This window comes from Leopardus geoffroyi, chromosome X (genome assembly GCF_018350155.1).
Source record: "Leopardus geoffroyi isolate Oge1 chromosome X, O.geoffroyi_Oge1_pat1.0, whole genome shotgun sequence".
Taxonomy (NCBI): domain Eukaryota; kingdom Metazoa; phylum Chordata; class Mammalia; order Carnivora; family Felidae; genus Leopardus; species Leopardus geoffroyi.
The window spans coordinates 41,192,261-41,206,020 of record NC_059343.1 but is presented as its reverse complement, the minus strand read 5'-3'; the positions used below and the strand labels follow the sequence as shown (position 1 = coordinate 41,206,020).

Below are 13,760 nucleotides of genomic sequence, written 5' to 3'. Positions count from 1 at the left end.
TCACCCAAGAGTTGTTTAATAGGTTTTAATTTTTTTTTTCAACGTTTATTTATTTTTTTGGGGACAGAGAGAGACAGAGCATGAATGGGGGAGGGGCAGAGAGAGAGGGAGACACAGAATCGGAAACAGGCTCCAGGCTCTGAGCCATCAGCCCAGAGCCCGATGCGGGGCTCGAACTCACGGACCGCGAGATCGTGACCTGGCTGAAGTCGGACGCTTAACCGACTGCGCCACCCAGGCGCCCCTGTTTAATAGGTTTTAAAGTTTCCATAGGAAAGGACCTTCCTGTTTTTGTTAGTAATTTCTGATTTTACTGCGTTGTGACCAGAATTTTTGTTTACATCACGTCTACATAATGGAAATGTTTTTCCTTGTGACTTAATATTTGATCACTCTGTAAGTGTACCACAGACATTTGAGGAGGTGTATTGTCTATTATCTCTAATATCAAGGGTTAGAGTTTGATAGATATTAATCAGATGTACCTTACTGCTTAAGTTGTTTAGATCTTCTATCTCCTCACTTATTTTTTTGTTCACTTAATCTGAGACTGAGAGAAGTGTATGAAAGCCCCCTATGGTTGGTGTGTTTCCACCTATGTCTCCTTGACTCTTCTATAGTTTTTGCTCCAGAAAGGTGGTTGCTGGGTTATTCAGTGCACAAATACTCTGAAGTATTACATCTTCATGGTAAATTGTAGCTTTTAACATTAAAAAGTCTTCTTTGGGGCACCTGGGTGGCTCAGTAGGTTGAGAGTCCGACTTTGGCTCAGGTCATGATCTCACGGTTCGCGAGTTCGAACCCAACGTCAGGCTCTGTGCTGACAGCTCAGAGCCCAGAACCCACTTCGGATTCTGTGTCTCCTTCTCTCTCTGCCCCTCCCCCACTCACACTCTATCTCTATCAAAAATAAACAGACTCAAAGAATGTTAAAAAGTCTTCTTTGTTTTGGGGGCTTGATTTCTACTTTGTCTACTATCAGGCTCACTCCTCCTCCTACCGTCCTCCTGGTATACCTTTGTCCATCTCTACTTTTAGCCTTTCTGAGTAGGTGTTTTAGGTATATTTTTGTATACAGCATATAGTTACGTCTTGTTTTGTGAGCCAAAATAATATTTTTCTTTAATAGCTGTTAAGCCCATTCATATTTACTGGCATGACTCAGATGTTTGGTCTCAACTGTCATATTTGATAATTACATGTGTTATATTTCCTTGTGCATCTTTCTCTACCAGATGCGTATTCTTTGCTCTTTTAATTACAGTATTTTTTTTTTGCATTTAAGGTTCATATTTTTATTCTATTTGTTATCTTTGTAGTTAGATCTTTAAAAAAATGCCCTTAGTTTCATTGTCTTTTTTAACCTTTTACTATCTGGTTTATCAGTTTTTATTGCTCTCAGTGAGCTCCTCAGAGGTGAGGAGGATAGGAATGAAATGTCTACTGTGGCAGCCAAGAGGATCCCAGCACGAGCCTTAACCTTATCCCTGGCAAGGGAGCCCTAGCTGTGTGATAATTTCAAAGGACAGAGATAGAGGATGATCATATGAGTACAGCTACAACTTGGACTCAGGGAAACAAAGAGATTCTTCATAGCTCATTTTCTGTACCCTAAGTACAATTAGGCACTGACAATATGGGAACCATGATCCATCTAAAGTTTGATGTACTGTCATCCTCTGGTTGAAAGGGTCCCTGGGTGACTAAGGGGCACAGAAATATGCTTACCAGCCTGGAAACATAACTTAAATGGCCGTGGAAGCCTAAGCTTTGTGATTCTGCCTTTTCAACAACAGAAAAAAGCATGCCATGAGATCGTAAGCTAAGCTGGCAACGATTTCAGTGATGAAGGCCCAGTTGAGGTCTAAGCAATGAGGGAATATACTTTTACATAAAAGTATACATACACTGGTCTATACGTCATCTACTAATTTCTAATTCTAAAAAAATTCAACCAACCACCGGCAGGCTGAAGGTAAACATGTGCAAATTTCTGGAAGGTCAAAGGAAAAAAATGCTATCAATCAAACACTTTAGCCTTTAATGCTAATAAAGGTTCTCTGAGGAGAAGCGCTGTTCAAATTCTGTGTAACGTGGAGTAGAGGCACAGAGCGTGATCTAATAAAGCAGTTAATTCTCTGTTGGTGCACTTCTGCTTAAACTGACAACATTTCAGAGTATAGGACTGAATTATCACATAATCAAATGATGCCATTTAAACGAATAAAGACTCATTCCATTTGCTACTTTACAGGGAGAACCCTGCAAACGCCTGTTGCTTTCACTTAGGGATGATTTAGAATTAATATGCTCTGAGCAAAGTAGAGAAGGAAACCAACCTTAAACTTCATGCTAGTGGCCAGGTGGCAACAAAATGACCTACCTACCAAGAATCTTAGCCAATTAAAGGTAATTGGGTGCTGTGCAGGGAGAAAGCTGTCTACAAGAAAAAAAAAAACTGGTGGTTTATTACAAAGTTCTTTGTATAAGAGGGTAAGAGAGGATCACAGACATATCCATTTAGCGTGTTCTGCATAGAGCTTAGTGTTCTGCATGGCTAGGGGGAAAATCTCAATCACCATTTTCCTGAACACTGATCCATTTCTATAAATGACTAGAGAGACTTTAATGAGCCAGTGGTTAAGGAGTGGTGACAATTTACAATTGTGCTAATAAACTACTGTCTTTGGGAGAGAGTGTGCTGTGGGAAATCCTATGTTAGATCTGGAAAGAATACTAAAGCTAAGTATTTTCAACCTCCTAAAATATTTCATTGTTTTCCATGTGATACACTTCGCAAAATAAATTAACTGATTTGCAAATCATGCTTCAGACTTAATATATGTCACACCATCTAACCATATAGCTTAAGCTATATCTTTACACTTGATGTAACTGCTTATGAACATCTGTCCTGTATAGTTTCCTAAGTAGCCTGGAAACATATTGTAGTGGGATGAGTGGTGGCCCCCCAAAAGATATGCCTACATTCTAATTTCTGGAACCTGTGAATATTACCTTATTTGGAAAAGGGATCTTTGCGGACATAAATAACTTAAGGACTCTGAGATGAAGAGGTCATCCCAGAATTTTTCGGTGGGCTCTAAATCCAATGACAAGTGTTCTTACGAGAGGAAGGCAGAGACAGATTTAAGACAGAACAGGAGGAAGCAGTGTGACCAGGGAGGCAGAGTTTGGAGTGACTCACTGATCCACAAGTCAATAAATGCTGATAGTCATCAGAACCTAGAAGTCGCAAAGGATGGAATCTCCCCTAATAGCCTGGCCAATTTTGGACTTGTGGCCTCAGAACTGTGAGACAATAAATTCCAGTTGTTTTAAGCCACCCAGTTTGTGGTGATTTGTTACAGCAGCCCCAGGAAACTAATACACATGTTTACCAAACAGAAAAAGTAACTTGAAGACTTTAGACAAAGCGATATAAAAGCAGAGGCCAGTGAAATCTGGCCCTTGTCCACGGCTTCAGAAATACCAAACCTCCAGGGAACAGACATTCTGTGAAGTCTGGAAACCTGACTGCAGGAACACCAATCAATTCATACCTATTTTCCTTAAAATGAAGGCTGAATCTAATGACTATTATAATTTTCCTTTCACTTTTAGAGAAAAATAGCAGACTTATATGATAAGCCTGATTTCAATTTTATAAGCTAGCCAGATTAAATGGCATCAGACCCAAGGTTTCCAGAGAAGCATTTTTACTCAAGGCAGAGTGCAAGAGTCTGCTTTATCTTGCTGTAGAAATATCCCAAGCATGAGGCAGAACATAAAATGCCGAAGAAGGGATAGGAATGCAAGTTCAGTACTTAGGAAGATATCTGCAAAGTGATATGAAATATATTTACCAAACTGGTCTCATGAATCTGCTTTTGATAAGAAAAGGAATTTTTTTTTAATGAATACAAGCAAACAAAATAGCTTTAGCGTATCCTGGGTAGAGGTGTGCGTTTTATACACACACAGAGGCACACGCATATACACATATTTGTATGTACTTTCATAAAGAAACAATAAAAGGATAAATGAAAAGCTTTTTTTAAAAAAATGGTTAATTCTCAGGAGGGGGGAGAAAATAGGGATGAGAAACAGACCAAAGCTGGACCTCTCTGAACGTATTTTAGGTCACAGTTGGATATCTGAACCAGGCAAATGTTTTATATAGTCAAAAATGAAATTAAAAGTCTTCAAAGAATGGAATATGGGGGTGTCTGGGTGGTTCAGTCAGTTAAGCATTCAACTTGATTTTGGCTCAGGTCACGATCTCATGGTTCATGAGACTGAGCCCCGCGTCCAGCTCTGTGCCGACTGTGCGGAGCCTGCTTGGCATTCTCTCTCTCCCTCTCAAAAAAAAAAATTTTTTTTTAAGAAAGTAAGATGGGACCAGGAACAGTCTACCCAGACTGGTCTACTGGATTCACCAACTGATTTGGGACAAGTTATTTAAATTCTGGGCCTCAGTTCACTCATCTCTAAAATGGGGATAATAAAAACACCTTGTAATAAAAACACTTGTTATAAGAAGTAAATGGATGAGTTTACGTAAAGGGCTTAGCGTGGTACTGGACTCATGATAATTGCTAAACAAAGTCTAGCTGCGGTTATTATTCTATTATCATCATCACAGTCTCAGCTTTGCTTCCAAAAGCAGAAAGAAGTACGTAGCTGAGTTCTCCTATCTATCTAGTCCATAAAGGAATCATCAATGGGATAAAGGAGATGAGAGTTCACAGCTCAACTAAAACGTGCATGGTTTGGCTCCCAAAGACAGGATTCCCAAGCAAGAGGCCCATCAAAAACTTCAGAAAACACTCCATGGGCCACAAGGTAACACAGAAACTTCACAAAATACAACCTGGCGTTTGATGCTAAATGAAAGATTATGAATGAAGGAACTAGATGCGGACACTGACCTAGGTAATGAAGTTGAGAAGTTTTAGAAGTTCTTAATTGTATGCCTGTTTTATATGCACTGGTAGTTTCCCCAAAAGTGCCTGAGACAAAAAACCTTTGTACTTACCAGATATCTGCTCATTTATGGTCAAAGAGGGGATTCACGGGCTAACATACAGCTAACATGGGCTAACATACACGGGGATTCAGCAGCTAGGCCAAGTCTAACAGGGCATGTACATCTTGGCCTCTCGGATGCTTGCAGAAACAAAGGAGGCCTCGCTATGAATTCAATTAGAATATCAATGCTTAACCTGCCACAGCCACAAAATGAAAATGTCCTTCATGGACAGCTCTGGCTTTTACTGCTCTCATTAACATCTCTCAGTGGGCAGTTTCTTAAAGCACAGCCAGTCTGAACATTTCGGTGACATTTTTTAGAGGAAAAGCCAAAAAAACATTTACTTCCTGTATGACACAAACGGGAAAACTGCCTGGTCCATGTGAATGTAGCAAAGAAACGGACCAGTTGTGATTCATAGTCACTGAAATCTGAAACTATACATAAATGACCACAAACAGATGACACCCCCCAACAGCGCGTGGTTAACTGTATTTAATCAAAAGGAGTTAACTGTAAGGGATTTTCTTAGAATTATACAATCTTAGGGTGAAAAAAAAGATGTGTAGGTCATCTAAAAGAATCAACCACTTGAGGCAGAGAAAACCTGGTAAAGAATCCAAGCTCGTTCTTATGTGATGATGAAGTAGCCTGTACTGTTCAAGACACTGTGTCCCAGGCTAGTTTTTCCAATGGAGCAAAGCTTATTCAATTTCTAAGTTGAAAACTTTAAAGACCATGTAAATAGTTCTTCACAGAAATGTTTTTTAAATAGTTTAAAATACTTCTCCGTTTTCTTATAAAGAACAAACAGGACATTTTGATGGCTTGGGGTTGACATCAATGGAAACATCAATTACCATAAAGCGAAGTGCTTTGGGGCAGCTCAGGAAGGTCTGATCACTCCCCTCGCCCACTGCCAAACAGAGGTGTATGCATCCTGGTAATGGACGCGGGGGAGCAACTGAGTCTGGGTTGGAGACCGGGGCCACTTGCACACACAAGATGACATCTGAGGTTTACTTTGCAAGTGTTTCTCCCATCCCTCACTATCCCTTTCTTGTACAGTAAGTGTGTATTTGCAAGCTTGGTAGTTTTTGTCTCCTGTGGGTCAGAAAACCAAAGAATCAAGCATGTTAGAAATACAGGTAAAGGGGTGTAAACAGGCTCTATTTGAGGGTATTGCAGTGTTCTCTGCGGAGTTAAAATATGCGAGCTTTCGCTCTGTTGCTGTGAAAGTCCTGGACACACAAATGAGACTCCAGAGCTACAGATGATATGCTATCAATCCTTTAAGATAGGTTGACATGTTTTATAGACCAGTCAGACTAATATATGTAAAAATGTCCTGGCTTTTGAGAAAGAAGACTTTTTAATACATTCAAATTAGTCATCTGGTACAATGTGCTCTTTCTATAACAACTGGCTTTTTGTTTATTTTTTATTTATTTTTTTAAAAGTTTATTTAGTTTTTGAGAGAGAGCACAAGTGGGGAAGGGGCAGAGACAGAGAGGAAGAGAGAGAGAATCCTAAGCAGGCTCCGTGCTGCCAACACAGAGCCCGATGCAGGGCTTGAACTCATAAAAATGTGAGATCATGACCTGCGTCGAAACCAAGAGTCCGACGCGTAACCGACTGGGCCATCCAGGCGCCCCAAAGCTGGCTTTTTAAAAACACCTTTAAGAGTACAGGCCCTTTTGAGAATCAGATGAAGGCTACTAGCACGCAGGCGCACACACACACACGCACACACACTAAAAACATACCCTTAAAAAACTGCATACAAGTTGCAGAAGTTACCAAAGAAAGCCCCCGAACCATACGTTCACACACCACTAGGAAACTCTTCTCTAGAGGATAAACCAGGGGTGGTCATACACCAGAATCTCACTGAAGCACTAAGCATCAAAGAAAATATGTATCTATTAATGCAGCCAATTAAGCCCCAGTGAAAACAATCATTTTTACTGCATTTCAATGACAAACTCCCATTACAAACATAAGGCTTCAGTCAGAAAAAAAGAAACTCCCATCCTCACAAGGAGAAAAAGGCAAGACAGGCAGCAAATTAACGATTTTTTTTGGTAAGTCCCCTAGAGAAATGAGTCACAGGACAAACGGCCAACTCAAGGAAAGATGGGTATGCCTGCAGGGAGACACAGGACAGGAGCATTTGCTTCCCTGGGGCAGAAGCCACAGCAGAAACATTTAACCCAGAAATTTTGACGAACTGCTGTGAGCAAAGTGGGGACAACCAAGAGAGAATGAAGTTCCTGGGGCTATAGTCATGGGGGGTTCCAACCCTCTTGTAAGCTTTTTTCCCTAGAAACCCAACTAGGCTCTCACAGGGAGGATGGTGGGAAACCTGGAGAAAGCTCCCCCAGTGGTGCTGTCTAGGTCCCTGGTGCTCTGTGTCCTGGCTCCCTTGCTGAACAAAAAGTTTCACCTGCAGGGGAAGGGTATCAGGTGACGGCACTGATGTAATTTCACTAGTGCCAGGGAGAAGGGAAAAGCATCCAACCTCAGCCTACAACGTAGGGGGCGGGGGAAAGAAGCCTTCATCTAGAGGAGGGAGAATTCTAAGGACAGAGACAGAATTCCAGAGGCTACCTGCTAGAGGCAGACAGGGGAACAGGAGGCAAGGGCAAAAAAAAAAAAAAAAAAAAAAAAAAAAAAAAAAAAGGCTCTACCCCTAAAGTACGCTTCCCCCATCTCACCCCAGAAACGGGACCACTACCCATTTCAAAGACTGAGATATAATCAGAAGGTCAGAGAACAATGTCTCTCCCCAGTACTCTACCACCATGCTTGAGCCTCCAGCGATAGTAACAGTGGCTTATGCTGGGAGAGCTGCAAAAGACAGAATCTCTCGGAGGACGAGCACAGACAGAAGACTCTAATCCAAGACAAGAGACAAAAACAAAGTCACCAGAAGAATTAGAGAAGTCTCTGGTGCCCACAGCAATAACAAATTTCAAACACTCTCTTACATTGGCGCCGTCCCTAGCATCCACTGGTAATGCAGTACCCCTGACCACCACCACTCGCCCTGCTATCAGTAGAGGCAACAAGGTAGGGATTTCCACCCCCACCAGGTTGTAGGGAGACACGTGTCCCCTGTTCCAGAGAGATAACAGAACCATCTTCCTAGAGAGATAACAGAAGATAGAAGTCTAGAAATTCTGAAACTGGTGGTAGAGTCAGCACCCCACTTCCCCACTGGCCTGGTTACCATGGAGGCCTGCTAAAACAGATTTAAATAAGACTTACTGTCTGATAATGTAATACCAAAAAAGTCCAGAATACAAAAGAAAATCACTCATCATACTAAGAACTAGGAATGAGAAGAGACAATCAACAGACACCAATACCGAGATGACACAGAAGCTGGAATCGTCGATGAGGAGTTTAAAGCAGCCATCATAAAAATGCTTCAGTAAGAAATTACAAACACTTTTAAAACAAACTGAAAGTTGCAGCAGAGAAATGGAGGATGTAAAGAATGACCAAATAAAAAATTTGAAATGGAATCATACAATAACTGAAATAACAATCTCATGAGAGGCTCAATAGAAGAATGGAATTAACAGAACAAAAGGAATCAGTGAACAAGAGAAATTACCCAATCTGATCAGAAGAAAGAATATATACTGAAAAAAAGAGAAGAGTCTGAGGGACCTGGGGGGAAATTACAAAAGATTTAACATTCACGCAGTTGAAGACCCAAAAGAAGAGGAGAAAGCAGACAGAGCTGAAAAAAACAGATGGAGAAAAAAATGGCTGAAAATTGCCTCAAACTGGCAGAAGATATAAACTGAGATTCAAGAAGGTGATCAAACTCCAAACAGGATAAACCAAAAGAAATCCATGTCCCGGCACATCATAATCCAACTTTGGGAATAGAATAAAGACAAAGAACAGTCTTGAAAGCAACTGGAAAGGAAATGACTGATTACCTGCAGGGGGCAACTATTTGAATGAGAACAGATTTCTCACCAGAAACCAGGGAGGCCACAAAGAAGCAGCACATTTTTCAAGTGCAGAAAGGAAAGTACTGTCAAACCAGAATTCTGTATCAAGTGAAAATATCTTTCAGGAATGAAGGTGAAACCAAGATATTCTCAGATTAAGGAAAACCAGGAGACATGATCATCAGCATACTGACCCTAAAAGAATGGCTAAAGGAAGTTCTTCAAACAGAAAGGAAATGAACAAAGGGAAAGTTGGGACATCAATAAAAGGAAGAACAAGAGTAAAAATATAGGTAAATATAATAGATTATCCTCCTCTTGAGTTTTATAAATGATGTTCGTTGGATGAAGCAAATATCATGACACTGTCTAGTACGGTTCTCAAAGTATGTAGAGAAAATATTTAAGGCGATTATATTATAAAGGTGGGGGTGGATAAATGAACCTAGATGGTGGTAAGGTTCCTTTTCTGTTTCCCTTTTTTTTTTTTTTAAATTTCTTTTTTTTTCAACGTTTATTTATTTTTGGGACAGAGAGAGACAGAGCATGAATGGGGGAGGGGCAGAGAGAGAGGGAGACACAGAATCGGAAACAGGCTCCAGGCTCTGAGCCCTCAGCCCAGAGCCCGACGCGGGGCTCGAACTCACGGACCGCGAGATCGTGACCTGGCTGAAGTCGGACGCTCAACCGACTGCGCCACCCAGGCGCCCCTTCTGTTTCCCTTTTTAAGAAGGCTCCACACCCAATGTGGTGCTTGAACTCATGATCCTGAGATCAAGAGTTACATGCTCTACCAACAGAGCCAGCCAGGTGCCCCAGTGCTTAAGGTTTCTGTATTTCATTTGAAGTGATAAAATGGCGAGACCACGTTGAAAAGGTTTTCCTTTTTAAAGGTTGCTTCCCGAGAGCAACCACTAAAAATCTACACAAAGATATACACTCAAAACCACTACAGAAAAATCAACATGGAATTCAAAAAAATGTTCAAGTAATCCACAGGAAGACAGAAAATAAAACAGAGGAACCAAAAAACAGAACAAATAGAGGGACACCTGGGTGGCTCAGTCCAGAGTCCGACTTTGGCTCAGGTCATTAACTCATGGTCTGTGAGGTTGAGCCTCTCATCAGGGTAAAGCCCACTTTTGATCCTCTGCCCCCCTCTCTCTCTGCCCCTCCCCCATTAATGCAAGCTCTCTCGCTCTCAAAAATAAATAAACATTAACAAAAATTTACACAAAGTGGTGCCTGGGTGGCTCAGTCGGTTAAGCATCCAACTTTGGCTTGGGTCATGATCTCGCAGTTTGTGAGTTCGAGCCCTGGTCGGGCTCTGTGATGACAGCTCAGAGCCTGGAGCCTGCTTAGGATTCTGTGTCTCCCTCTCTCTCTTCTCTTCCCCTGCTCACGCTCTCTCTCTCTCAAAAATAAGTATTTAAAAAATTCAAATATTAAAAAAATCTACACAAAGATATACACTCAAAACCACTATGGAAAAATCAACATGGAATTCAAAAAAATATTCAAGTAATCCACAGGAAGACAAAAAACGAGAGAACAAATAGAAAACAAACAACAAAATGGCAGACTTAAACTAAATCATACCAAAAGTTTACACTAAAATTATATTAAGTGGCCTATATATTCCAATTAAGAGAGATTGAAAGAGAGGATTAAAAAATGACCCAACTAATACAGGAGTACTGATGCATAGGGGCACTTGTACCCCAATGTTTATAGCAGCACTCTCAACAATAGCCAAATTATGGAAAGAGCCTAAATGTCCATCAACTGATCAATGGATAAACAAATTGTGGTTTATATACACAATGGAGTACTACGTGGCAATGAGAAAGAATGAAATATGGCCCTGTGTAGCAACATGGATGGAACTGGAGAGTGTGATGCTAAGTGAAATAAGCCATACAGAGAAAGACAGATACCATATGGTTTCACTCTTATGTGGATCCTGAGAAACTTAACAGAAACCCATGGGGGAGGGGAAGGAAAAATAAAAGAGGTTAGAGTGGAAGAGAGCCAAAGCATAAGAGACTCTTAAAAACTGAGAACAAACTGAGGGTTGATGGGGGGTGGGAGGGAGGGGAGGGTGGGTGATGGGTATTGAGGAGGGCACCTTTTGGGATGAGCACTGGGTGTTGTATGGAAACCAATTTGACAATAAACTTCATATATTGAAAAAAATAAATAAAAATAAAAAATGATCCAACTATACATCATCTATAAGAAACTCACTTCAAATATAATCATATGTAGAAGTTACAAGTAAAAGGATGGAAAGACATACAATGTAAACATGAATCAAAAGAAAGCCAAAAACTATATTAATATAGATAGTGCAGACTCCAGAGCAAACAAAATTATCAAAGACAAAGAGGGACATTAAGCGATGCTAAATTTACCAAGAGATGGCAGTCCTAAATATGAATACACCTAACAAAAAAGCTTCAAAATATATGAAGCAAAACTGACAGAACGGAGAGGAGAAATACACAAATCCATAATTACAGTTGGAGACTTCTACAACCCTCTCTAAACAATAGATAAAACTACTAGGCAGAATATCGGTGAGGATAGAGAAGAACACTGACATCCAGTAGGACTCAACAACAGCACGACAAACACCATGCAAGTACCCGTGAAACATTTACCAAGATAAACCATATCCTTAGCCTTAAAACCAACTTTGACAAATGTAAAAGAAGTAAAACTATACAGATTATGTTCTCCATCAAAAATGGACTCAAACTAGACATCAATTAACAGAAAGATAGCAGGAAAGTCTCCAAAAGCTTGGAAACTAAACAGCATACTTCTAAATAAGCCATGGGTCAAAGAGGAAGTCTCAAGGAAAATAAAAACTACACTGAACTGGATGAAAATGAAAATAAACATGTCAAAATTGTGCTTGCTTCGGCAGCACATATACTAAAAACATATCAAAATTAATGGGATGCAGCTAAAGAAGTGTTTAAAGGGAAATTCACAGGGGTACCTGGGTGGCTCAGTCAGTTAAGCATCCTACTTCGGCTCAGGTCATGACCTTGCAGTTTGTGAGTTCGAGCCCAGCGTCTGGCTCTGTGCTGACAGCTCGGAGCCTGCAGCCTGTTTCAGATTCGGTGTCTCCCTCTCTCTCTGCCCCACCCCCACTCGTTCTCTCCTCTCTCCCTGTCTCTCTCAAAAATAAACATTAAAAAAATTTAAAGGGAAATTTATAGAACTAAAATTCTTACATTAGAAAAGAGGAAAAGTTTCAAATAGCCTAAGCACCCATTTGAAGAATCTAGAAAAAGAACAAAGTAAACCTAAAGCAAGAAGGAAGAAAATAATAAAAATAAGAACAGAAATCAATGGAATTGAAGAGAAAAATAAGAGATGATTTCACTGATTTATGAAACAATTTGAGCAACACAATAAATTATGTACTATTGGATTATAGCCCAAAGTATAAAATAAATATACGTGAGTCCATACTGATATAGGTAAGTTATTAAATAAAATTTTTAAATGAAATTTTTAAATAAAAATTTTAAATAAAGTTATTAAATAAAATTTTTAAATTAAATAAAATTAAATTTTTAAATTTTTAAATGAAGTAATTAAATAAAAATTTTAAAATCACCCAAGGAGATTCTTACAAATTGCTTAATTTTGGGAAACAACAGATTCTCTAATATAAAGCTCTTGGCACATAAAATTTCAATAAACGGTAGCTATGAGAAGTAGTTGTGATAAATAATGTCTGTGTTTTATGACGAAACAAATTATTTCAGCAAGATGAAATAAGCCAGCAAAGCAAAACATGGACTCATTCTCTTCTAATGCCAAAGCTCGTTTTGTTTTACAATATCAGGTTCTCTCTTTTATAGTAGAATGTGAAATATAAAGTCAAAAATTCGCTTCCAGTAGCCCAGGACCCCTATCCCTTGCAACAAAAGACTGCTATTCTCGCTGAACTGGAGGTATGAGGACTCAAGACCCAAAACTAGAGAGTCACTTCATGCTCTAGGACTGGCTGTCTAAATGGAAAAGTAGCAAAGTTTCTTTCTCATCATTCTATAGTCGAAGACTCCTCTGGATACATGGGAAATTTGTTCTGCTTCTGTTTATATGCATTTTACTCCCTAAGTTTTTCTGCATGAAACGGATCCATATAAATACACTCTGATATTTTACTGTGCCCAGAAAGATCCCAAGCAAAAGATGGAAATGAAAAGTGACCACTGAGAAAGGAAGAAAGAAATGCTCTTTTAGGGCTGACACCCTAAAGCGATGCCCCTCCCCTACCTTGCGTAAGGGTAGGTGGAACCTGTGACTTGCTTTTAATCAATAGGATATGTCACACATGATGGAGTGTCACTCCCTTGACTAGGTTATGTTATGTGGCAAATGGGATGGGATATCACTTCCATGATTATGTTATGTCATATAAGACTCAGTCTTAGCAGACTGGAGCAAAAGACTCTCCCCTTGTTGGCTCTGAAAAAGTAAGCTGCCATGTTTTGAGACTATGTATGGAGAAGGCCACACTGTAAAAAACTATGAGTCTCTAGGAGCAGAGGGTAATCCTCCATCAAAAGCCAGCAAAAAAACCCCAAGGACTTCAGTCCTCTGGCTGCAGGGAGATGAATTCCGCTAACAATCCAAATGAACTTGGAAGTGACTCCTTTCCTGGTAGAACCTCTAGAACATAGCCCAACCAGCACACTGATGGCAGCCTTGAAAGACCCTGAACAGAGAACCTA

General features: G+C 40.0%; 1 protein-coding gene across 10 annotated transcripts in view; it reads right to left on the bottom strand.

Annotated features, from left to right (window-relative positions):
• The window catches only part of JADE3 (jade family PHD finger 3), a 137,433-nt gene that overhangs the window by 48,868 nt on the left and 74,805 nt on the right, over nt 1-13,760 (bottom strand). The gene's annotated exons all lie outside the window — the stretch shown is intronic.